General features: G+C 30.8%; 1 long non-coding RNA gene across 1 annotated transcript in view; it reads left to right on the top strand.

The window, feature by feature from the left end:
• The first annotated feature begins 9,890 nt into the window (after nt 1-9,890).
• The window catches only part of LOC107457481 (uncharacterized), a 40,690-nt gene continuing 22,609 nt past the window's right edge, over nt 9,891-27,971 (top strand). Inside the window, exons 1-4 of the long non-coding RNA XR_001585835.4 lie at nt 9,891-10,492; nt 10,581-10,669; nt 15,255-15,385; nt 25,705-25,826. This is a non-coding gene — a long non-coding RNA (uncharacterized lncRNA). The remainder of the gene's footprint in view (nt 10,493-10,580; nt 10,670-15,254; nt 15,386-25,704; nt 25,827-27,971) is intronic.

A 27,971-nucleotide genomic window follows, 5' to 3' on the forward strand; every position in this document is an offset into this window, starting at 1 on the left:
TTTGATACGACGTTAATTGAAGAGAAATCGCAGTTTTCATTCTATTCTAAACTATTCTTTAAACAGAAGATTAAGTTGGTGTAAATTATTCTGCCAAAGTAAATTTTTACTCTTGTGGAATTCTTCAAAATTTATTTCTTTTCTTCTCAAGTCAAGTTCTTTTAAATAAAGAAATTAGTTTTAAATAAATATTTGTCCTACCACAGCATGTTTCTAGTTTCTTTTTCAACGTGTAGTGCTTTTAAAATCAAAAATAATATATGTATATTCACTTATTTGTGTTTGACATTGATGGACAATTTCGTGTGACAAAATTTATTCCATGCAGTTAGATTTGTATGAATGGTAAATTTGACTTTTTATACAATGAATAGAGTAATGAATAACGCTTTATTTAGCAATGAAACTGCTCTACGCTAAGCATGTGGAACACGAAAAAACTTTTATATTCACAACTGATGGTTAATGTTGTTCAAAGATTTAACTTGAATCAATTCGTACTATCTTTCTGAAAAGAATTGTCTATATTTCAAAATGAACACATTGCATAAACATTAAACAAAAAGTTTTAAACATATCAAAAGAATCTGCCGGTTTGGCGAGGTTCTTCGATTTAGGTGAAAATTATTGTACCGAGCACGTTTATTGGAGTTGTATAATACAGTTCTTAAGACTCCAAAAATTTATTAGCCGAATCTTCCAGAAAATACAGCTATTTCTAACACTCAATTACAGCTCAAATAACAGTGTAGTTCACAACAAGACACAGGCTACGAAATCTCAGACTCTTCATTGAACTCACTACAGGCTTGCTAATCAGAAAATTACTGCAGTCACAAGCATACTAATACTCTCACTTGCAGTCGTATCGGGCCAGGGTGCCTGCGGCTGGAGTGGCCCTTTACTCCTTCATCATCAGGTGAGGATCATTGAGATGGAAACCTTCTGGCCCTTGTTACCTAAAAATAAAAGTAGGAATTAATAATGGGCGCATTACCCGAGTAATTATCATCATGTGAGATGAACATTGAAAATTCGCAAATATAATAGCTAATGCATGAATAAAGATAAAAATAAGAATACATATTACATAGATATATAAATAGTTGAAAATAATTGATTCCGTTTGCGAAAGTGATGATCGAAACGATCAATCTCAAGGTGTAAATGAATATTGCTGCTCCTTTGGTACCATCTCTCATCCGTTATCCTTCTCAATAATTTGTTTTGCACTACAATGAGTTTCCCAAGCTCGCGCTTCGATATATTACACCATGCCGGGGAGCCATAGGTCATAATCTGCCTTATCGATGAGATATATAGCAGTCTCTTTACTTTCAAGCTCAATTTCTCGTTATACATAATTGCTGGCAGTTATACAGCTGCAGCATTCGCCTTGTTCTTTATATTCTTTACATGATCCAACCATGTCAATCTGTTGTTAATCTCTAGACCTAGGTAAGTGGTCTTTGTTACTCTTGGTATCATTTTATTGAATAGGATTTATTCATTATGCTCTCTTATTTGTTTTCTATTTCCTTGTATTCCCAATATTTGAGACTTTTGAGCATTTATTTCAAATTTCCAGTCTAAACACCACTCTTCGTAATCATACATATTATCTTGCAGTTTCTCAATAGTCATGTTCGGGTTGTTAGACTTTGCGATAACACCTGTATCGTCTGCATAAAATGCAGTGATGATGTTTTGTGAGTAATCGTGAGTAAACAGGATATATAATATTGGACCGAGTATGCTACCTTGCGGTACGCCTGCTCTTACTCTCCTCACAGTGGAGCTTACATTTTTCAGTTTAATCTGAAAATTTTTATGCGCCAGATAAATATAAATAAACTTTATTATTCTCGGTGGGAAGTTTAGCTTAATGAGCTTGCAAATAATTCCATTCTGTCATACTCTGTCAAGCGCTTTACTTACATCAAGCATTAGCAAAGCTGCTTGTCTGTTTTAAATGTAGACCTCTACCTACATAATCAAATATCCGTAGTAGTAGCTTTGAGGTGCCCAGTTTTGCTCTGAACCCATATTGCTCGTCCGGTAAGCAATTGCGAAATTGTTTAATTCTACTGTATACTACTCTTTCCAGTATTTTCCCAAGTGTGCAAAGTAAACTTATAGGTCGATAGTCGGTCGGAAATAGTAAGTCTTTGTTTGGTTTAGGAAATAGAACAATATTTGCAGCTTTCCATATCTCTGGAAAGTAGTTCAAAGACGCGCATACATTGAATATCTTTCCACAAAATCATTTGGAATAGTTTGATCATTTTGTTTTTCATATTATCTAAGCAAGGCTTTTTTTATTCAGTGCCACAATTACCACTTTTACTTCATCAACGCTTGTTCTTCTCTATTATCTGAGGATCATTACCATCTCTCAGGAAATTTTCAGTGCTTTCATTTACGAATCTGTCGTTATGGGGATTATGCACTTGATTTAAAGAGATCTGTTCCTTCATGCAGACAGCAAACACCCCTGCCTTTTCTTTCTCAGTGCAAACAAGGCCGCTCTCAGTTCTTAATGGCTAATTTTTCTGTGAATCCGTTCTTAACGCTCTTGTCATTCTCCAGATCGAATTATTTTTTACACATAGGCTCTCTACTTTCTCCTTCCACTACCTGTCCTTAAAACTTTTGAACTGCCTGTGAATTTGCTTGTTTAAGGTTAAGTATTCCTCTCTAAATAGAGGATCACAAGTCTTTTCATACTTCTTCCTACTCTAAGTTTCTTTGTTTGATTAGGTATATAGTTTCTGGTCGAAGCCTTAGGAAGTTTGTCTTATACTCTTTAATGGTGGTTGCTTATGTATGAGACTCTTGTATTAGTGATTGAAATCTCTTGATTTCGTTATCAATGCAGTCTTTAGTACCTAGGTTTTCTTCCACTATTGTCTTTCTTTTTAGTATGTTTACATATAGGTTCCTGATTGTACTAGTTATCATCTTAGGATTTTGTTCTATCGTAACGCCAACAGAGGTATGCACGGGATGATCTGATGAAAGATCATTTATTGCGCTAGCAGCCATAGGAATTTTCATATTGGTTATTGGAATATCATACAAAGTCCAACATATCGGGAATATAATTCCTCATGTTCGGGTAGAATGTGGATTATAAAGGTGCTGCCACTTTGAGAGAGTATTTACTCACTACCTTTTTCAAGTTTGTTTCATTTACATTTGATCCATTACAGCTCCATATCACATGCTTCGAATTGTAGTCGCCAGCTACAATTGTGATAACCACCTGAGAATAGTCCGTCTAGATGAGTTTCTGTAATGGTATGAGTAGCTTCCGCAATTACGAATACATCTGGGTCATACTTTGTTACAAAATCGTTCATCTCATCTATCTTATTCACTATACCGTTAACTTTCCAATTGGGCAAGTTCAAGTGGGTTTGTCTTACTGTTGTATTACCTCTAATGAGTATTGGATCTCAGGGTTTTCATCAGGTCAGTTAAATCTTCACTCTCATGTGCGAGGCCAACTTTTATTTATATAGGCTTGGCAACGAAACTTCGGATTTTTCAACACGATTATAGACGATTCTCGCATAACTCGGTATATATTGGTCTTATCGAAATTTCCACAGCCATCATTTTTTCGCCAATATGGTTACCAAATTGCCAAGATTATCACCAAATCAGCAAAAAAAATTACCAAACTGAGTCTTCCATAAAAAATACTTTAGGCGTGATTTTCTCTCGTAATTACATTAGAATTCCGAGACATTCTTGCAAATTTTCTAATTTAACTGCTCATTCAGTGTCCGTCTGAGATATTTAACCAAACAATACACCTCGAAGTAGCTTTTCGAAAATTAAAAAATTGGATCACTAACGCTTCTCATATTAACGAAATTGTTGCTTCTCTAGTATTGACATTTGTGCCATTTTCTTAATTAGCATAGTACGTGCTAACTGAAGTTGGTAAAAAAGCCTCACATTCAAAAAAAAAAAAAAAAAAAAACTGTTGCAAACTCAAAAAATTGAAAATAAAGTGCCGTATAATTCTTGAAAAAGTGTTATTTCATATTGCGATACCGCTTTCGAAGCATTTGCGAATTTATTATAAAAAAAAAAAAATCATAGCTTATAAATTTTGTATTTTAAGAATAAAACATCTATAACTACTTCTTCCACATTAGGAGCATTTCATCTTAGGAGTTCTTAATTTGCATATTTCTCGCGTTTCTTTTTTTTTTTTTTTTTTTTTTTTTTTTTTTTTTTTTTTTTTTTTTTCAACATAGATATCATTTATATTGAGATTAGCAAAGGTTTACATTATTACGTTATAATTTTGATTTTTCATCGATCTCATACATATTTTTTTCATTTATAAGTGCTTGAACAGACAAGTAATTATTTTTATTATTTAAATCTACTTCCATTAAAGTTATTTTTTGCATCAAATTAAAAAGATTTTGCATCTCAAACAAATTTGAAAACAGATTTTTTTCCTTTCAATTTTTTATTATTCTTATATTTTTATATTTGTAATGGAATTATTATATTCATAGCAACAAGTAAAAAAACATTTTTCCTTATTCGTAAAGAATTTTTAATACATCATTTTTATTAAATGGAAATAACAAATCAAATAAATTAATATTCAATCCCTCATCATGTTAAACAATTTTTCTTTTGTTTGAAAAGAATTTACTGGGTGACGAAAAGTCATCCATTGGACAGTAATTAATTGCCATCACATTAGAGAAAGAATGAAGAAAGTATGCATCACTTCTTTCGGGGTTTTCTCCTATTCATGAAATAAACTTTTTTTCCGATCTATTTCTTACAAAAGAAATGATGCATACTAACGTATGCATTAGGAGTTGGGCATTCAAATACTCGAATCTTAAATAAATTCTTAAAAGGTAGACTATCTTTAATTTTTCCAAAAACCGAAAAAAATAACATTTGTATAAAAGTTTCGCCTAATGATCGTGAGCTACTTAGGTTTAAATTTAATCAAATGTTTACATGGATCTCATATCACTTTGGGTTAAAGTTTAAATCATATTGATTAGCTTCTACGTTAACGCTGTTTAAACAAAAAGTAACATTAAAAAGCACTACTTTTGAAAGAAATGTGACTTTTTGAAATTAAAATATTTAAAAAATTATTTTTTTTAAGAAATATATGTATAACCAGATATATTTTCTTTTTAACAAAAATTTTAGGGACGGGATAGCCTGGTCGGTAGGGCACTGGGCCCATGTCCGAGAGCTCGTGGGCTCGATTCTCGCCGGATGAAGACTCACCTTGTAGTAAATGGTGACTGATGCACGTTAAATCTGTCGAGTCACAAAGTCCACCATGTTCCCATGACAAATCAAAACCTCTGGGGGTACTGGATACCTCTGGTTCAGGTCAAAATTGCGATCTGTGAATGAATGAATGTATGTATGAATGTGTCCGCCCTATAAAACGGATGTGACGTATGGTGTGACAGAAGTCGAATTCTTGGCCATAGATGGCGCCACTGGAAAACAAGAACAATAGCGCCCCTCTACCTAAACAGGCATACGAAAGCAAGCAAGCACGTAACAAAAATGTTCATTTATATTTTCAGTCAATTTTCATCAAAATATATACACATTTTTTAATAAGGTTTGGTCTTCAATAATTACATATACTCTGGTTCCAAACCTCCTAGGAAAATCTCTTTTGGCACTTTCATTTTCTTTTTTTTTTCTGCGTGTGGTTTTTCTAAGCTCCTTAAGTAAAATATTTAAAAAAAAAAATAGATTCAAAAATAATAAGGGATTTCAAGTTAAATTAATATTTTTTCCCCTCATACTTTTCATATTCTCTCCATATTTGAAAAAAAAATTTCTGCTTTTTTTTTGCATCGGAATAAGTTTTCAGTTCTAAGTTTGTATTATTGTTTGTAAGTTAGAAGGCAAGAGATAATAAGAGTAACAAAAAGTAGAACGTTCTTTTTCAAAATATACCATCAAAGAGTAAACAGAAAAGTTAAAAAGTCAAACAAGAGTTTAGAAAAAGGAAAAGGCCAGTTTAAACGGGATAATAAGAAAATTAGCAATTTTTACATTTTCTTCTCAAAATACCTGGTTTATTCCCAAGAATGAACCTAGTACTTTCTCAACCTGGTCAATTCTATTGTCATCTCTCGCTCGATTTGTCATGTTTTGCACTGATATGTGTTATTAATGGTATGTTTGATTGTTGCTGAAAGGAGATCCAGTTTCGAATCTAGGATCTTTCCTGGCATTTCTTTAATATGAGGGAAATTATGATTTGGACCATCCCGTTAAACATTTTTTTCTTCCCTATTATTGCATGGTAGAAAAACCTTGTTCAGTTTCTGTCGTTAATTTTGTTATTTCTTAAGGAAATTTCTTTTTATATATATTTTTTTTATTTGTAAAAGTGATTAGCAAATCTGACGTATAGTTGCAGATATACGATTTTATTCTTTGGACTTTTACTCAACAACAATTTTTAAACGTTTACTTTTATACTTTCAACTAATTTGCATCATCAAACTTTATATTTTCGTGTTTAGCATGGGTTAACTTCATAGAGCTGAGATACAACTAGAGCAAGCCCGGCTGTTATAATTCATCTCTCTTCCACCCAAACTTCAATCTCAACAGTCGCGTACTCCCTGTCATTTGGCGATTTTGGCAAAGAAAGAAAGGAGTCGTGTGACAGTTCAGATGAGTTCTCTTTTCTGGTAGATTCGTGTTTTGAACTTTTACAGGAAACGGAGGAATAAACTTCAGAAGCGTAGAAATTACGGAACAGTAATATAATTAATCATTTGTTTGTTGACATTACTTGATAGATGAAAATAATTTTAGAATATCTATTTTTTAATAACTGTACAAATAGTTTACTTTTTTACGAAAATAAGAAAATATTGATTTTTGAATGGTTTTAAAAACTTATCTTAAGATAACCACCTAAAGTTAATTCTCAAGTTTTAAAAATGGTTTAAAATTTTTCACATAATTTACATAAACAAAACAAATGTCCATATTTATAATTGAAGTTAAAAATCAAAGTTGTTTCCTATTAAACTTCAAAGTTCTAAAATTGTCAACAAAAAAAGTACTTCCCATTTAATTAATAATACAGTACCTTTGCTAAAACTTATTTCAGTAATAATTCTCTCTATTAATTTCTTAGATATTTAAAAAAAAAGCAACAATCAATTCAAATTTTATTTTATTATTTAAACTTAGTTTATATTTATTAATTAAGTTATAAAGTGCGTATCACGTTTTAGAATTTATATTAAGAAGTTTCTTAGCGTGCAAAAAAAGCGTGCTTAAAGTTTAATCCAGCCTAGCAAACAATATTAATAAAAATACTGTTATGTAAAAAATATGTAACTTTGTTTTTGATACTTAAAATATCGTGATTTATATTTTTCATGTTGTTGTAAAATTTTCTTGAGTTAGTTTAGCTGCATTAAAATGTAAGGATATGGTATCGGAAGCATTTTTTTTTTCACATTGACGTTAGACAATACAAATCTCAAGCATGTGAGTATTTATATTATCAGCATTGTGTTTATTACGTTAATATTGAATTATTCTGTTGTAATTTGAGAGAAGAAGAATATACTATTTTCATCATGTTTAAAATAATTAAATATGATAGCAAAATAATATAATTAGCATAATAATATAGTAGTATACTAATGATAATAGTGAGAAATTTATTTGATTGACAATATTTAAAATTTAGCTGAGGAACATATACATTACGTATTTACCCATATTTTATAAACAAATCGCGTTTTATTTTCGCTCTATAAATTATATTTAAAATTATAAAAAACAAATTGTTCAATAATTCATTTATAAATTTATTTTGTCTCGTTAAAATGAATATTTTTTTTTATAATTTTAAAGCGAATTAATTCATGAAATTTAATATAATGTATAGTTTTTTTAGATAAAAAATTAAACTATCTTTTAATTTCTGTCAAAGTATAATTTTTATAAGCAGAAAAATATTTTTTTATTATTTAGAAAATTATTTCATAAATTATTTAGGTGATTATTTTATATATTTATGAAACAATTGAGTTATCTTTTAATAAATTCTGTCAATGGATAAAATTTATATTTAGAGAAATATTTTTTATCATTTAGAAAATTATTTCATTATTTAGGACCAATTATTTGAATTTACAAATTTAATTTGGAATTTTTTTTATTTATAATCGTTCATTTATTATTTAGAAAAAAATATTAATTAACTAAAACTAAATTTACATAACCGCATAATTATGAATAAACAAATCGCTCTATTGTTTATTTAAAAATTTATGCTTTCTTTCGTAAAAAAAAAAAAAAAAAAAAAAAAAAAAATGTAACTAGATTTACTCGCAAACTTGGTAGTAGCCAAATTTCGATTTGTAGCAAATTTACTCGCAAAGTTTTTTGGATAAAAATAAATTTTTTTAAAATTAATTTCGTCTATACCTACAATTTATAAGCCGAAAAGTTTTTTCTTATTATCTCCTTACGTCCGAAGTGTCACGAAAAGACATTTACAAGTAAATTATGGCAAGTATCGTTTGGTGACTGTCTGGGGTATCTTGGGAAGGGAAAGTAGTTGAAGGAGATGGGGGTCAGTTAAATTTATTATTTAGGAAAAATTAAACGTCTATAAAAAATATATTTACATGATTCTGTTTGTTTAAATGTACAATTTTATGGCTTCAGTTAGTCGAAGTTGTGGCAATTTATAATTACAATATATATTTTATTTTAATCTTTGTAAAATAAAATGGGAAGGATCTTTCTAAAATAAAAGTAAATATCTATCAATTTTTTATTATTTTAATACAGTCAAACCCCGTTATAGTGAGCATGGTTTATAGTGAACTCCCGGATATAGTGAACGAAATGTTCGCTCCCGTGCCTTACTATACACATATAATATTATTTTTTATGGATATAGTGAACCGAAAGAACTAGGAAATTGGATATTATGAACTTTTTTCTGTCTTCGACTGATTTTCCTTCTTCATTTTTTCGGCATTTTTGAAATTTCTACATAAAATGCATTTGCCAATTTTTGAAACTATCTATTGTTTGGAATGAAGCCATAAGTATTTTTTCTTATTTGCTTCTTCTTACTCAGTTTCTCATCCCTAAATAAATTCCATCCCTAAATTTTTTGTTCTCAAGACGACGAGTAATGAATAATGAAAGTTAACACATTTTTTGTAACTGCATATTGTTTTTTAATTAATTTTGTATTTCTTTTTATTGGTCAATTATTTAAATAATGTAATAAAAAGGTATGTTTCTTAATTATTTTTCTTTCTTAGTTTCAAAGTTTATCTTAAAACAAATTGTCAATAATAGACGAGCCTGAATAATAGACGAGCTATCTCTAACTTCCTCAAAATTACACTTTGCCAATAGTCCATTGTCCAGCTCTATTACGACGTAAATGAACTACTACAACTCAGTTAGCTAATCAATAATGCATGCTAAGTGTTTGACGTCATTTTTTTACAGATATTAGTGGTTTAAGAAATATCTAGTGATGCAAGCTAAATAAAAATAATAATAAATAAATAAACATTGTGGACTCGTCCACAAGGGCCATTCTCATTCGATGCGATTTTTTCGCATCCAGAAAAATCGTATGCAAGTGAGAACCTCACTTCAAGGAGTTTCCCCAGGATAAATATTTTTCACCAATCTGGTTCGTATCCGCTTGCAATTTTTGCGTAAATATTGCCTTTAGTGAGAATGACTCTTTAAAGTGCCAAAATTACCAACTAAGCCGAAAATTAATGGTTGTCGCCCTTTCCTTATGTATATATATATTTTTACAAGCTTCAAGCAACAGTTTTTTCATTTAGAATAGCTACGCTATGTTGCGTAGAGCAACAATACAAAATACCCGCGAAATTATGTTATTGATTATCTTATTTTGTCCGAAATTTATTTATTTTTTAGAAATTCTTAAATTTCTACTATATTACATTCCATATATTTAAGTGTGTTAATGCTTTTGTGAATTTTTTAAGTAGTCACCTTGAATCTTAATAAATTAGATCTTAACTCTTACATTCATTATTTAAATTGTTCCATTGTTTCCTTTAATAGTAATAAAAGCATGTAGTAAAATTTGTTTTAAACTTTACCTTAAGCTATCTTAAAATGTGGAAAGTGTGTGGAAACGAAATTTATTTCAAATTATATTAACACAACAAAATCAACAATTTTCAGTTTGTTCTTATTTTTACGACATTCATTCTCAACGCAGTTGCTTCGTACAATTATAACCACTTAGAGAAAATATGTTTTAATAATTGTTTATTCAGAGAAAATATGTTTTTGTTTCTATTTTCATAACTTAAAATATTGTCTGCAAAAACTAATTAGCACATTTGAAGTCACCCACTCGGACCATTAAGAATGAGTACTAGTATATGACAATCCGATGATTGGATCAGAAGTTATTCAGGTTTTTTTTCTCCCGATCTGTACATTATTATTCTAAAAAACGCTTATAATTATGTTAACACCATATTTAATATCTGATTATTTTGCAGGTAAAACCATCATGATCAACAAGACATTCCTAACAATAGCGAAGTATAATATAGGTAGAAAAACTGCCTTCCACCACAGACCGTGTTTGGTAAGCTTTCACAAAATTAACAAAAATAGACCTAAATAAATGAATTATGTTATATTGAATTTAATTTCCGATTTTTTAATTTCAAATTTTATGTTTTAATTTTTTTTCTTTTGCAATTCTCTCTTTGTTTCTCTCAACCAGAATTTTCATAGGTTATAAATGATTTTTATACAAGAGAATTAATTAATAAATTATTTTTCTTTTTTATTTGCTAATTTATTTGGTTAATTTAATTTAGTATAAATTATCCTTTCACGTATGTACTGCCACAAAATAAGGAAAGGACTTTTCTTCTTTCGAGAAGGTAAAAGTAAATGTTACTTGTGGCCCATGATTTATAAAAACTGCTGAGGGGAGTTTTTGAACAAAGCGGACTGACTCAACACAATCAACCCATTTGAGAATTAAAATAAGCACTTTAAAAAGTCACTGATAAGTAGGCAAATAGATAAATCATACTGAATGTAAACAATTTTATTGATTTTTTAATTTTTTATTTATGATTTTTTATTTTTCTATTTTGTTTATTGACCTTTAATATGCTCCCCTGAAAAATTATGTTTTACTGAAGAATATCAGGGTGGCCACAGACCTGGAATTATCAGGGAATTTTTATATACTGGAAAAGTCAGCGAAATTTGGATTAAAACCTAGGAAAATGAGGAAATTTTAAAAAAAACAGGAGTTTTTTTCTTAATTTAAAATAATTGACCATCAGTTTAATCCACTTGATTTAGGTGGAAATTTATCTTCAAACTGTTGAAATATCATCTACTTAGCTATACTTTGCTTGCATTAAAATTCTCTTCATTATTACCCTGCTAAAAGATCCCTCCACATCTGTTCAAGATGATATATTTAAAAAAAATGAAATTTTAATTAAATACTTTATTGACTCTTTTCTTTTAACCACCCACACTTTATGGGGGGGGGAATTACACTGACTTGGAAATTTTAAGATTTTTACCGGAAAACCTGCAAAAATCAGGGAAATTTGAAACCCGATTTCAGTGGCCACCCTGAATATATATACAATGTTATCCAATTTAACATAATTATTTTCTTGATTTAGACAGTAACACTGTTAAATGATTTTTAATGAAATTCGGCTTGGAAAAAGTTAATGATTGATGTTTATGAGCTCTTGGAAATTATGTTTTATTTCTTGGTACAAGTAATGCATGTTAAATAAGTAAAAAGCTAAATAAATTTTGTATGATTTTCATGCACCGACATATATTCTAAATGGTTTTACATTTTTTTTAATCAACATTAAATGAAACATCAACTAATTAATTTTATATGTGTTTATTTGTTTGTCATATTTTAAAGTTTTAATTGTTTTCTGTTTGAAATTGAAATTAATGGGGGGGAGGAGTGAATCATCATATTTGGAGTGTTTGGCATGCTATAAGATCAACAATGATATGAGTCAGGCACTGCCAAGCGTGCTTCGGAAACGGAGATTAATTTCCGACTGATGCCCTATAGTAATGTGTTAAATAATATTGCTTCCCCACTTTATATAAGTTTATAATATTGCCTGAATAAAGGCTGATAGTAACCACTTCTGACATTTTACAATCCTGTTATATTTTATTTGCATAATTTTGGTGCTGAGAAATTGCCAGCTAATTTCCTACACTAAAACGACTTTAATTTTGATCCTGAAGCGAACAAAAATTTAATTGCATGGCAATTATTGGGGGTTGGCGTGTTTATATATATGTGTGTGTGTATTCATACATAGTGTATATATATATATGTGTATATATATATATATGTGTATATATATATATATGTGTGTGTATATATATATGTGTATATATATATATATATATGTGTATTCATACATATACAGTAGAGAGCGGATTATCCGGAACGATCTGGACCAGCGCTATTACGGATTACTGATTTTTCCAGTTTTCTAAATCGCTACAGAACGCTGTTTTTTTATTGTCAAACTCAACTAAAAATAAAAATTATGTTTAGAAATAATTTTAAAAAGAAGAAAAAACGATAACGTAATACACATAAGTTTAATGAGATAAAAAGGAAAAAAAATAATGAAATAAAAATATATACAGGCTTAATATAAAATGAACAACAAAGGTTAATTGGAAAAAAAATAAAGAAAAAGGGGGGTGGGCTCCATCTTATTCGTTGCTTTCTTCTACTTCATCGTTGTCTGCGTCAGGGCTCAAAACCATCCACTCCATCCAAAAAAATAATAATCCTTCCAAAATTTCTGGAGAAAAGAAAACACAATTTTTTTACTTCATTATTCTCAAATGAGAAGAGAAGAATCGCAAACATTTCTTTCCTCTCCTTTGCACGAGAAAGACATCATTGAAATATAATTCTGGATGAAGAAAAAAAAACAATCTGGAAAATTTCTGGAGAAAAGAAAAATTTTTTTTCACTTCATTATTCTCAAATGAGAAGAGAAAAATTGCGAGCATCTCTTTTCCCTCCTCCTATGCGCTAGAAAGACTTCGTTTGAATATAATTCTGGATGGAAAAAAAATATTACAAAAATATCTGCAGAAGAGAAATTTAAACTTTTTTACTTCACAAATGAAAAATCTTTCTTCAAAAAGCTCTCTTAATGTTCTGCGAAAATATAGCCCGTGATTCTGGCACGTGATTACTGTCTAGAGGAGTTTAACTTGGGTTTCAACATTTTGCGGAAACACTAATCCAAATCAGAAGGAAAAACATGTGTATCACAATCTTATTCCTCATTAATATTAGCTATTTTATTTCTCCTCAACTCCAGTTAAACATAAATTCGCAAGCTGACATAATAAAAAGAATTTATGTTCTGCCTCCTCCTCACACCCCATTCGCAATGAATGAACTAAAAAACAGGTGTAGTTGCAATGCTTGACCTTGAGTCATTATTCCCCTTTGCTGTCGCTATGTTCAAAGGGGGAATAGCAGAAACGACAAATAATTTTTTAAAAAATAAGAAAGCTTAGGAAATAACAGGAAAAAAAGAAACTGTACAGAGATAATAGGAAAAATAGGAGTTCTGCAGTCCCTGTAGGGAGTACTTTAAAAGATTTCTAAGAGTCAAAGAAGACAAATAAAATTATTTGTTTTAACTCTCCTGGACTAAGCAATCAACAGACATGATGACTCCTACTGTGAGAAGCTGGTAGTAATGACTCTCCCTACTTAAGGGCCATATTATATGAAAACAGGTGTTCAATGAGTCACCCTTTCTCTCTGAGCTATGATTGAAAAGAAACAACTTTGTAGGGGGTGAGGAAAGGAATGATTGATGATATTTAGTAGAAGACTCTTACTTCTCTTGGCAGTGTAGGGAACTAATGATTATTTCTAAAATGATGGTAAAGTAAACATCTTTTAAAAAGAAAGAAAAATCGTAAAATCTCATGAGGAAAAAAAATTATTATTATTTTTTTTTAAATGGCGGGAAAATTTATTGAATTTCTTTCCGGTTCTGATTTCTGGATAAGAGGCTCTGTACTGTATATAGTTTTACATATTTTGAAAAAGTTTTTTTGGCTATTTCATTTACATTTTAGATATAGAAAGTTTATTACGGCGATACCGCTTGCCATTTGAGCAAATATTAATGAATATATATCCTATTGCAGATAAGCTACTTGAACATTATAATATGGCACTGCATTTTTATCAAAGAATGTGACTTGAGAAGTTTGAGATTTTGTAAAACTTCAAATCTGTTTGTCCAAGTTTGTAAATTGTCATTTCAGTATTCCTATGTTTTCATTCGTTTTTAGTGCTCGAAAGTTAGAGATTATTCTTTCACACTTTAAAATTTAAAAAATTTCCCTAACTGTTAAATCTCTATCCATTAATGACTCAAGTATTTATTTTTGAAAAAAAGATGAGCTTAAACCTTTTTAAAATATTACAAAATTTCAAAAAATCCATCTTATAACAAAAAAAGAAAAGAAAATGAAGAGGCCTTTTAGTTTTATTTGCTTGATAATTTTAATAATTTTATTTTAAATAAGTTTTTAAATATAATATAAGTAATTTTAGTGATATGTTTACATTTTAAATACTAATACTAAGTAAGCTTTAGACTGGTTAAAATTTATCTGCTTATAATATTGAATCAAAACAAGAACAAAAAGAAAAAACTAATAACAAGAATTCCTTTAAAATAAATTTAAGCTTAATTTTTTTTAAAAATGCATTACATACTGCCCTTTAAAGTATATTAGTTGAATGTTCATCTTAACATTACATTTTTCTTTGCTGCGCAGAACCATAAAACTTAAAAACTTGAAATTACAAAATGAGCATTCTTAAGTTTAAATATTTCTTTTTCAGTTGATTATTTTTCAAATCAATGTAATTATTCATTTTGTTATGATTAACATTTTAGCAAAATGTTCTTTCATAAGGTTATAATAGTTATTTATTTTATAAATAAAATTATCAGTTTTGGAAGGAGAGAAGTATCGAATTTTAAGGAAAAAAGATGAATGAGAGATGCCCCAAAGGAGTTTGCAAACAGAGTGAGCAGGAGACAGAGTCTCCTAGTAAAAATATATAAATATAAATTCATTTTGTTTCATTTTAGGGCCGTTTACTAGAAATAATGACTATACCTGAAGCAGAAAGGATTGAACATTTAATGCAGAAAAGAAAGATGAAGAGGACATCCAAACAAACAATGAATTTAGAAAGGATGAATTGATGCATCAATAAAACGTAAGCTTCTCAATTATAATCACCAAAATTTAAAATTAAGTTTTGTTTCAGAGATGCCAACTTGCTCCTGACAGCGGATAAGTATTTCTTAGTATTAGTCTTCTAATGCATAATTCTTGGTTTAATACATTCGATTTATAGGGATATTACTCACCACTATTTCTAAATAGTTTAAAGGCATATGTGATGCACCTCTTTATTACAGTTTAACACTGCTTTGAACCTTTTAAGTAATTTTCAAAATTAACCGAAAATATGCACATTTTAGTTCTCTGCCGTTTTTTTTTTTTTTTTCTAATTTTTTCAAATCTGTAGCATATCTTTGGAAATTTTATGATTTATTTGTAACAGATTTTGTTCACATTCCCGATTTTGTTTAACATGATATAAAATGTTTTACATTAATTTCTTTATATTCTAATTCGTTAAATTGTATTATATCTTCTTCTTTTGGGGGTTAATGCCTGCCGCCTTCACGTGGTGTCCCCTGGATAGCCCTCACTAGGTAACTAAATAGCAGGCAAACTCTATGATGGACCAGGGTAATGCTTGTGATATGACATCATCCTTTGCGTTAGTTAGCAAGGGATGCTTTCAGGAATTAGGCAGTGGTTCTAGTTCGAAAAGTTCGCTACAATCTCCAGTAGCACATGGTAAGCCGTCGGGTTATCCCTGTATTAATATCGCTCCTTAGCCGCTTCTTGCTAGTAATGCTGGTGAGGAGGTGTCCAAAAGCACAGGACCTGCTTCTGTTGGTGTCTCTGGTTTTGGCCTCAGGCACAGTATGCCTGACGCCGCTGGACTATCCAAGAGCCAGCAAAGGAAACTGGAGAAAAAGTTGAAAGCTGCTGAGATGAGTGGCAGAGCTAAGAGACCTAGTCTTTCGGATGCAACGCCCTCTCCCAGTATGCCAACCCAAATTGGAAAGAAGCCCAAAGAGGATGTTGCTCCTGGGAGGAGAACCTAATCCAGGGAAGTGGTCCCTCTAAGTAGGGATAGCCAAACTGGAGAGGGGGACCCAACTGGGAGCGTCCAATCTGCAGTTTCTTTTGCCCATGCAACCAGATCAACCCAGATTGCTACTGTTAGGAAGGACTTTCCTTCGGACAAGCTTTCTCTGGGAGATTCTGATAATATTCTCAGGAGGATCTTAGAGCTGACTGACGCCATTCCCCTTAGCAAAAGGATGCTCAGCAACAACCTACTGTGAGGGGCTTTGATTCTCCAGTGTAGTGATTACACGGTGGATTACACTGGAGCCACTTTAATGAGAAATCCTTGGGTGACATCACGCTTAGAGTTCTAAATGCTGATGAGTTGCCCAATCCTGTGAAGGTGGCCTTTGAGACCATGGAAAAGTTCTCCAATCAGGGCACCTTCTTAAGAGGTCTTCAGCAACTTAACCCAGGGTGGAAGTCAATTAGGTGAAATGTTCTGCTGAATGCTGTGAGACCGGCACCTCTAGATAGATCTTTGTGGTTGAGCCTGAAGATGTTGAGGACATAGTAAGAGCTGTCTATATTGCTTTCACTGGTGTGGATCATGGAGTCTTTAAAATCATCCACAATCTGAATAAGAAGGGGGCAGCAGAGGCTCGAATAACATCGGATGTCCTCTTTTCACACCTGAAGATTAGGTAGTTACCATTCTGTTTTTTTTAAATCTTGAACCAATCGAGGCAACAGTAACAATCAAGGTTGGTCAAATTAATCTCCATCATAGCCTTGTTGCCTCTTGGCTAAAGGGCTGAATGATGGATAATTAGATATTGCTCTTATACAAAGGCCTTGGACTGAAAGGGTAGAATTATGGGTCTCAACGTCAAGGGTTTTAATACTTTTTATGATACCTGTCTTGACCCTCCCAGGGCCTGCATATTGGCTAATTATAATCTAAATGCCCTTAACCTTGTCAACTTTCTCCATAGGGATTTAGTTACTGTTAAGTTAAAATTCTATGGCAAAGAAACAGTTTCTGACTTAGTCATTGTTGCCCACAAGCCCTTTAAGATCCATTTTCCAGCAAGAGATGAATGCCTTAATTCTTTTCGGTTGCTTAAAGTCATATGTCTTATATGGTACACTGATGGTTCAAGGCTTGGTCTTAAATCAGGGGCAGGAATTTATTACTCCAATGACTGTACCAAACTTCACTTTCCCCTAGTTATGCCAGTGTCTTTGAGGCTGAGGTCTATGCCATCATCTTGTGTTGCAAGACGTGCTTAGACAGGGTATATCAAAATATGCCTATTCTCATCTGTTCCGACAGTCGGGCTGGTCTCCTATCACTATCAAGGTGCAAATTCACCTCTTTACTAGTGTGGGAGTGCTTCTCTGTCCTCTGTGACCTCTCTTCATGATAAAGTATATCTACATTGGGTACCTGAACACATGGGTATTCTTGGAAATGAGCTGCCTGATGAAGCAGCATGGGCTGGATCTAATGCGCTTTTCTGGAGCCATGAACCAGCCTTGGGAATCTCTCCTACATCATTCAGGGCATCTATAATCTAGCTCTATGGCAAAATTCCCCAAAAAGAATTACGCAACTTGGATAGTTGGAGACAAGCTAAAGAGCTGAATGGTGACTGTCCTAATGTGCGTCAAAAAGAGCTCCTTAAGCTAAACAGGAACAGATTGAGGAAGATCATTTGTCTTCTCACTGGACACTGCACCCTCAGGAGACACCTATACATAGTGGGTATTGAATCTAATTCTCTTTGTCGAGGTAGTCATCTTGAGGAAGAGACTTTACGACATATACTTTGTGATTATGAGGTCTGTTCTGCTCTAAGATTTGAGCATTCCGGGCAACATTGCATTACAGCTGTAAGGCTTTCTTGTTAATCATGATTTAGGGTTTGGGTACACAGACGTGCCAACTCTCCTGCATTTTTCGGGAGTCTCCCGAATTTTGAGTTATTCTCCCGCCCTCCGGAATTGATTCGAAAAACTCCCGAATTTTACTGCAATCGACGGCCAAGCTCAAAATTACCTAATTTTTCCACGAGTGCTGAAGTTTTGTTTTTTTTCAGCGTGAATTCCATCCCCTCTTATCGAACTACCATCTGCCTGACGCGTAGCTGCACATGTTTTATTTCCCCCCTCTTTAACACTATTTCACCCGCCCCCTTACACTAAGATTCGTAGGAATCTTCTTCCTCTCCTTTCGTGTGGAGTTGAATGCGATGACGTCACATGACGATATCTAGTGACATCTGTACAGGAGTGGGGAAACTCGTACTCTCGATAGTTGGAATTGATATCGTATCTTGCTGTTTTTATAGTTTTTAATGCATATTTTTCAACGGTTAGCAACGTGATATCCATCATTCGTTTAGTCTTCGCATATTTAAAAAAAAAATTTTACCAGGATGTCTAAGTCGAAATGGAAGTATGCAACCAATTTCAACAAATCACGTACCAATGACTTAAGCAAGACTTAATTGCGAAGAGCTAAATCTGCAACTCTTAATTTTTGGCATAACAACCTCTATGAATATTAAATACCAATTCTCTAGTATATAAGACATGTTAACTTGATTCTATCTTGAGGTACTTTTTGATAGATGAAGGTTGTCATAGTCTAAGATTAAACTCGTTCAAATTCTTAAATTTCTGTTTAAAATGTGTTTTTATTTCAAAGCTGGTGGTTATCATATTTCAATTTTTTTTTAATTTGTTGATAAAATAACCCTATTAAGTTTCATTAATTCTCTATATTTTTTGAAGAGAAAAAGCATTTAACAATTTGAGTAATTTTATTTGCCCTAGATCATTTTTTTGAACTTAGTTAAATTTTTTATGCATGCAGTGGAGAACCATTTATTCGGTATCCAGACATTCCGGGAAAAAAAAAATTTCTGTTCTCCCGCCATTTTGAACTAAAACGATATGAAAAAAAAAAGCGGAAATTGGACTCATCCTTGAAGTTGAGTAGAGGAAAATGTGAGGAAGTTCCCCCGTTTACACAGAGAAACATCATTTCTTCCACGACATTGAAGGTTTTAGATCTTTATTTTCTCCTTTAGGCCGTTAATCAAACTCAAAGGAGTGGCATGCTGATTTCGTTTTCTGTTTGATTTACAAGGGGGTGGGGAAAATGCATTGCACATTCATATCAGTGAATAGAAGATGAAAGAAAAAAATATATTTATCTATTTGACATTGATTAATAAAAATAAAATATTTTTCTTTTGAATAAATTCTGATTCTTTGGAAGTGCAGTATCATTCGCAAGTTTTTCTTGATGTGGAATCACACCTGCTTTAATTAAAAATCGTGTTTTTATAAAAATAAAAGGAGAATTGTTTATTAATTTAAACATACAATTATTTTATGAAGCAGATTGCAGTTTCGTTTTTCTGATTCCACTACGTTTGATTTTTTTTTTCCTTTTCATTATAAATTTTGCACTCAATAAAATATTTTTATTCCTAAATTTTATCATTAGGTTTTTTTTTTTTAATTCCGTTGATCTTGCCTTGTTCTAGGTTTTAATATTTATGCTACTGCCTTTTTTTAACTATCGCTTTGGTTCGATAATTTTCAAGTGTTGTTTTTATTTAGATTAATAAGTTTTCCTTTTATTTATTGTCCCCCCCTCGTATAATTAGGTATGAAATATATTGCGTTATTTATTAATCATTGATTTTGTTTATCAGTTAATTTAGGAATTGTAATTATTTTTAATAAATAAATATGAGAATTTTAAATTTTTTAAACTTGTTTTTCTTGTCTAAACTTGCAAATTTTTTTATTCTTTTAAATGTTATTTTTCTATAATTTATTTCCTTTTTTGATTTAGGTGTGCTTTTTTTTTTCTCTTACTTTAAAATGTGTTTACACTTTTTCCTTGCAATTCGGGTTCGATAAAACATCGATTAACGACACTTTTTAATCGATCCAGAAAACCAGGAAATTAAGACATCCGGGATAGCGATGGTCCCGAGCATCCCGGATAATTGGTTCTCTATTGTACAGACATTAGTATTATTATGCATTAGTAATGAATTGGTTTTTTAAAATAAAATAGTTCTTCAATTTGTTTATTTTTTAAAAGTTTTTTGTGCATTTTTATTACAGTGTCAAGGGTTTTTGAATAATGTTTTATAAAGGAAATGGTATTTATTTTTTAAATAAAGAGTATCTACCTAATATAGTTTTGTGTTGCTATGTTTGTGAAATGTGAAGGAAAAATTAGCTAATAGATTGAATATGTGTTTAATTATTTTATTTCCATTTAATATTTTTCCACAATTTGTGCTCTATTGATGTGTAAAATTTCTTGCATTCTTATATTTAATAAATTTTTTACTCACAATTCCTTAGAAGTGTCAAATGTTGCATACTGTGCACCTTTTTTTACTGTAATCTCCTGTAATCTTCCTGTAATCTCCTGAATTCTTGTCAGGGAAACTCCTGAATGTTAATTTTGCTAGGTTGGCATGTCTGGGTACAATAGACCTGGTGGATGTGCCCTGCTCTTTAGAGCTGCCCAACCTCTAAGTCTATCTTCGTTTTCAGCTCTATAGCTCTTTGTGAAGTCAGGCTTTCCAAGCCATGGAGATCAACATTGCTCTCTCCCATGTTTACATTGTACTATATAATTTAGCAATTTTACTACTTAGCATGAAAATTTTTTTCATATATAATAAAAAATTTTAAATTCCCCCAAATTTTGTAATTTTATATATGTATTTTGTCATAAGTAATCCCTAGAATAAAATTTATTTCAACATTAAAAATTTAATTTGTCTAGCTGTAAGTGTTAGAATTAAAAGAATTTTAGTTCGCTCTGGCAGTCGAGTAGGTTTTATTATTTTTGATCCCAATAGAATTTTTTTACATTTGAATAAAATTTTTTGTTTTTCCCTCTCTCTCAAATATATATATAAATGTGAACCCTAGTTTTTGAAAAGCTTTGTGAAATCATATATTAAGGGTGGTTAATACCTTGTATAAGATAAGTCAATTATTTTTAGCAATCTTATCTTTCAAAATTTAAGATTGTTTAAAATGTAGATAATTTTTAATTTAAAAAAAGGAATCACAAATTTTAGTCAACTTCTGCTTTAGAAATGTATGACTTTGTACAATTACGGAGACAGTAGTAATTTGAACTAACATTTAAAACATTTAATATTATGATTTATTTGATGTTAAAAATGAAAAATCATATAATTTATAAAGCTTCAATGGTAAACAGGAAAATTAGAAATCATTACGCCTGGAAAGTATTTGAAATTAACTAACAAATATCATCGGTATTATTAAATTGCTTAATACTTATTTTATTTTAACTTTTTAAACTAGACATAGATAATATGTACAAAAATAGTTTCAAATAAATATCTTAAAAAACTTTCGAAACTTTGGCAATTTATAAAGTATCTTCCTCATAAGTGGCGAAAAATTTCATGACTTCGCTCATTTTGTTTTTGTTTACAAATGTCTATTTAGACAGTTGAAACATAGTTTCCTGTGCAAATATAAAGTAAGGTGTGGGAAGACCAGGCATTAAGTTGCGATGAAGTACCTTTATTCTGTAGAAATTAATTCTATTTTTAGCAAGTATATATTCTTAAATATACTTTACTAGTCAAGAAAAAGGATCTAACATATTGGTCTGGTGGTGCTGATTAATTCACGGCATCTATGTAGATAAATTTGCTTTTCTAGGTCAACTCTCTAATGTTCTTTTTTTTTACAGTTACAAAAATTATTTTTAGTCCAGCTTATTTTACGTTTACTAAAGAAGCACACTCTAACAGACAATAAGGATTTAGCCTGATATATAGCATTTTTCTGTTTTATTTTGATAACCTCTGCCCGTGTGGTAAAACAGGAAACTACCATGTTCGGTAAGCCCCCTCCCCATCTTGATGTGTCTCTCAGCTGGGCCCATAAAAGCTGCAGTGCAGTGGAAGAAGACAAAAACTGCATTCCGAGCTGAACAAAGGTTTTACGGGCCCCAGGACAAAATTCATTGCAGGCATTTTGCTCAAAGCACAAAAAGCTTTATTTTTCATATTTTGTGGAATTTTTCAAGACCTTTTATATAAAATCTTAGCTTTTATGTAGATATGAAAAAAATTCTCTGTAATTATATCAACAAAAAAGAAACTAATAAGCATTATTATTTTTTTAAAGAAATTTATTTGGGTTAAGCCCTTAACAGTCATAGGCCTCATGGCAGTTTTTTCCCTCTCTCACCTCGTCAAGTTTAAATTGCATGCATAATTTTCTTAAATTGTCTTTTAAAGTAGAAAAGTCTGCTACTTCTTCACTGAAATTTTAGTATTCCTAAATTTTCTATATAGTTAACATGTGTACCCAATTTTACCCACTACTTGGATGAGCCTGGATGATTTCACTTATTATTTTAGGAAAAATTCATTTATTAAAATGTACATCAATTACTTTTTAGGAATGGTATATTGTATACATATAAACAATGAATATTTTGATTAAATCTAACAGTTTCTAGGTAGAACAATTTATCTTCTTCTGGCCTTCAAATCTTAGCTACCCAATATTATCCCACTTTCTCCTACATATTAATAATTCTTGTGGATATATTTAATATAGTAAACATAATAATCTGTGCTGTACCACATGGTACCTTAACATTAGATCTCTAACTAACTAATACACTACTACATGTGGTGGTAAAAAATTTAATTACTACATATTTGGACGACGAGCTGTTATTACTTTACAAGCTGTTTACTGAAAACTCAAGACATTATTAATAAAATTATACACATGTGCATACAAGAATACTAAAGCTTAACTCGCAAAGGCCAGTGCAAAGCGAATATAGAATTCTCTAGAATAAAAATTATTCTTAAATAAAGTGACATGGTTGAGAACAATAACTTAATTAAGACAATTTAAAAGGAGACTAAAATATGTAAAAATGTATTACAGCATTTATTGAGCTGCTCAAATTACGTATATCGCTAGGAACAAATCCTTTAAAAAAATTAAATAGAGCTAAATTTAAATGCATTGTGGAAGACAGCTGAAACTAACTTCTGTAAAAAGAAGTAGGAAATAAAATTGTAAATGGATCGAAAACGATCCTTGTTTTTTCGCAAATTCTAAAATACTACACCATCCATTCTAACATTCAGTATGTCCGGAACGATCAGCATGGGAGCAAACGCCCCCTTACTATGAGGAACTCTCTCTCCAATTGTAAAAAACAACCACCTTCTTCAAACTTGTTTTTTTTTGTGTTGCCACACTAAGAATGAAAGGGAAATTTCTGCTAAAGCAGTTTATCAACTGCTGATCCTTGACCTCTTGCTGATGTGGGCATTCGGAACAATACTTAAGCAGTGTCTATCTTCTGAATGGGTGGGTACTCTTCTGTCTACATGCAGCCTTAATCTACATACATAGCTAAAAGTTCAGTTCTTATGTGAAAAAATAGAGGCTTTTAAAATATGTTGCAATGAGTTGTAACACAGCCGACCGGCCTGCTTAGGGGGCAGGGAACTGTCTTTGCATCAGAAAGGTACTGGGTTCGAATCCCAGGCAAGGCATGGATGTTCTTTCCTTTTCTGTACTATCTGTCCGTACTGTGGGAGCGATGTTGGCCCACCTAATATGTTGCCCCTGTAAGAGAGGTCAACATGTCGCCCTGTAGATGCCTGAATTGACAAATGTTAACACAGGCGGGCATTAGAAAAAAGAAAAAAAAAGTTGTAACACATATATACTAGCCCTTTTGTCGTTAGGCAGACAGTGGTTTTCCTCTCCATATAATGTGCATGCAGGTTAGTTTCAGTGAAAGTCTCCCTAGAATGCAAATTTGTCCCATTCTTGGTCCAGGAGTGTCTTCAGAATTGGGTTCAAATTTACAAGAATGCAGAGTTAATCATTAATATTCGTAAATCCAATAAATGAGTCTGCTGTTCAACAGTGGTTATAAAGTGATATTCAGCTTCTTCTAACACATGGTCTTTTTTGGGCTCTATTGACAAGGCTGTAAAAATCAGCAGGTTAAAATCATTTTGAGCCATGTATGCACAAATACATATGTAATTTAACTAATATATGATATAATATAATGAAATGTTATGATATAATATTTTGATATAATTGTTATAAATTAAATGCATTAGCTTAAGAGCTTCTTAATAAATTCTACAACTTTTAATTAATCCAAAGTGTGCGTTCAGCAAAAAATAAATACATTCTTTTTTCATATCAAAATAACTTACAAGAATTTGGACAGAGACATTTTTGCACAAAATTATAAAATTCATTTCTCCAAGGATAATTCAATGCAAACAATAACCTTTATTAAATATATATTATTTTGATTGTTTTATTTAATAATAGTAAAAAAAAATTTAATTGTAAAGTGTACAATTTTTTACTTCATTTTGAAAAATGAAATTTTAAATGGCAAAATATAAAATTTCTTACAATAATTCCTGAGATATCGAAGTTTGAAAATACAACATTTTTAGAATTTAGGCTAATATTTTTTAACAACAGGATTTTACATTAGTATCCAAAAATAAAATTTGCTAAACAAATTTAAATGTTAATAAATTAACATTGTAAAATTAAATTAGAAGAATCTACTTTACATCATTATAAGTTCAAACATTCAAGGGTGGATTGAAGTATCATCTTTTATAAAAAGTATAAATTTTGGAAAGAATTGAAGTATTTTTGTGAAAAATTAAAATAATTTTGCTAAAAATTGAAATATTTTTATGGAAAGCATTACATTTTGACAGCTACACTGAGCAGTAATTTTATGGAATATCAAAAAACACTTTTTTTTAAAAATCTTTTTGCATTGTCTTATTAAAAAGTAGTACTTATTTTTTATTCTGTAGATCTGATAAGCTTGTACTATGAAAATAAATAACTCTTGCTGTCAGCACTAAATCTGATTCCCTCATGCAGATAAATTTCAAAAAATGTAAATATTAAAAGTCTGATGATTCCTTTATAAAAAAATAGTCTTTTAGGGCTTTTTTAAATAAATTCAATTTGTCATTTGATGAAAGGAAAGGGTTCGATTTGTAAACTAGAAAGCATTTTGTTACTGAAACATTTTAAATAATTAAATGGCTAATTTACATTCTATAACATATTTCTCCTCTTCTATTTAGCTGCTAAATAGGAAATGACCTCATAAAACTTTGCTAATATTATCAATTATTTCAAGTCTATTCGGGCAATCTTTTGAGCATTGCTCGAAGAGACTTGTTTTATCTTAGCTCAGAAAAGTTAAACACAAACTTGTTCAAATATAAACCCGAAAACTTAAAAAAATGTTTTGTATTGCAGTGTAATGGCCTTCTGTGTAAAGGAGCATCAAATTTACTATCTATGCTTCTAAACATTCAAAAGTGTCTTCGGAAAAACAAAAATACTGGAATCCTAAATTAAATGAAGAAAAAAAGGAAAGAGTAAGTGTTTTATTAATTTAATGGAAAGTAAAAACTTTAGTATACAATTACACATAGTTCAACATTAAGTACAGCAGTTATTTTTTATGGTGTTCTCTTCAAATTTTTAAATTTTATGCAGATGAGTTTCAATTTTACTAATTCTGGAGGTATTGCAATATGAAATGGTAATCTCTTTCCCTGCAAACAGCATATTTATACTAACTATATTTATTTTGCTGTATTTGAAAACTTTTGATGCAATATCTAGATCATAAAATTGATTTAAAAAATTTTGATAATGTAAAATTGTAGCTAATAGATAAAATTTTTGATAGAATTTGTGAAGTATAAAAAATAAAAACAGTAAAATGGATAAATTGTAATAAATAAATTAATTTTGAAATATATAAGAAATAAAAAACTATTATTTGTTATTACTATATTTGATAATTTTAATACCCTTGTGTGTGAAATTGATTTCAAGGTGTAGCCAAAACTATAGAATGAAATATAGAGCTTCAAAATGCATTTATTTAAAAACTTATTTTAACTTGGTTTTTTACTTTCTTTCAGAACTATTTGCTTAGTTAACTTTTAACTCATTTTCTATTCTCTACAATGGTATATAAAATTTTTTATTGTTCCAAGTTTTTATTTTGTTATACTAATTATAAAGCAGATTTTTCTTATGTACAATGATAGCTATAGCAGTACTTTAACTCCCTAAAAGAGCTTCTATTTTCCTTCAATAACCATTCCAGTTGGAATTAATTACCTTTATTTTGTTAAAACATCATGCACAAAGTAATCTCAAGCAAGAGTTACTTTGTGCTCGTCAAATTTTAGTTGTATTCAGGTACAATGAATAAATAAATAATAGTATCTCCCTGTAGGGGACTCTAATCAAGCCAAGCTTTTTGTCCCTTAAATAGAAATGCCACTTATTCAGAAATGACATAAAAATTATAAAAAGCTATTTAATTATAAGTTCAGGATACATTAAGATTAAATAAATGACATATAAATATGTAATAAAAAACTAAACTCAGTTGCTTGACAGCCCATAGAGGGCTAAGGCCTACTGTGCCCGTTTGAGTTTTCTTGACCTTAGGCTCTTGGGTGCAGGAGCAGATGTTCTGGTAAGGTAGTCAGCTAATCACGGAACCCCCAGTGTTTAGTTCCCAAGCATGCCTGGTACTTATTTATTGACCCACTGAAAGGATGAGTCAACCTTGCCCGGCCCGAGGATCAAACCCAGTAAATATGTAATAGCAGGGCTCGAAAAACCACCCTTCCGCTCGTCCTCGACGGTCAAAAATTCTCCGCGGACGGCCATTTTCCCGTTAATGTTGGGGATACATTTTCAATTTTTGTTATCTTACAAGAGTCTAGCGCCTCACTTCTAAAATGACCCTCTAATCTAGAAATACTGTAACATACTGTGCATGATGGAATTGATGTTTTCTCTGTCTTCCGTACTGCAGCGGTTGAAAGGGACTTTTCAGCAATGAACTTACAAAAAAAAACATTACGCACTGGTCTTAAACAAGAAGCGTTAAGCGCAATTATGAGCATCTACCTAAATAGAAAACCCCTTTCAGATTTTTGTGCAGAAACTTCTGTAAATCATTAGCTTGATTGTGGAACTGGCAAACGTCATATTTGATTCATTTAAAAATCGCTGTACCCTCAGATAAATTGACATTCCAGATAACTTGACATTTGTCATTTAAATTATTTCATAAAAGAAAGAAATTATTTCATTAAAAGAAATAAATTAATTTACAAAAGAAATACTAGGTTCCTATTGGCAACCTAGTATTACTTTTATTACTGTATAATGCAATCCTAGTATTTGTAATCATAGTAACTACTAATTAATTGCACAATTTATATAAATGTTTGTAATAAATAAGAGATAATTATATTTTTATTTATTTAGAAGCGGCGGGTTAGTTTCAAAGGAGGACGGGTACATTGTTGGTCAAGCCGTCCTCGGGGACGGGTAAAATTTTTGAGTTTTTTCGAGCCCTGTGTAATAGTCATGGTTATTTATTTGAATTAAGAAAATTGGAAGTTCTTAATTTAGAAAAATAATTTTGTTTAAATGCTTGATATGAATAATAAAGTTTTATACTTTCAGAAACTGAAAATCAAAATGAT

This window comes from Parasteatoda tepidariorum, chromosome X1, assembly GCF_043381705.1.
Source record: "Parasteatoda tepidariorum isolate YZ-2023 chromosome X1, CAS_Ptep_4.0, whole genome shotgun sequence".
Classification (NCBI taxonomy): domain Eukaryota; kingdom Metazoa; phylum Arthropoda; class Arachnida; order Araneae; family Theridiidae; genus Parasteatoda; species Parasteatoda tepidariorum.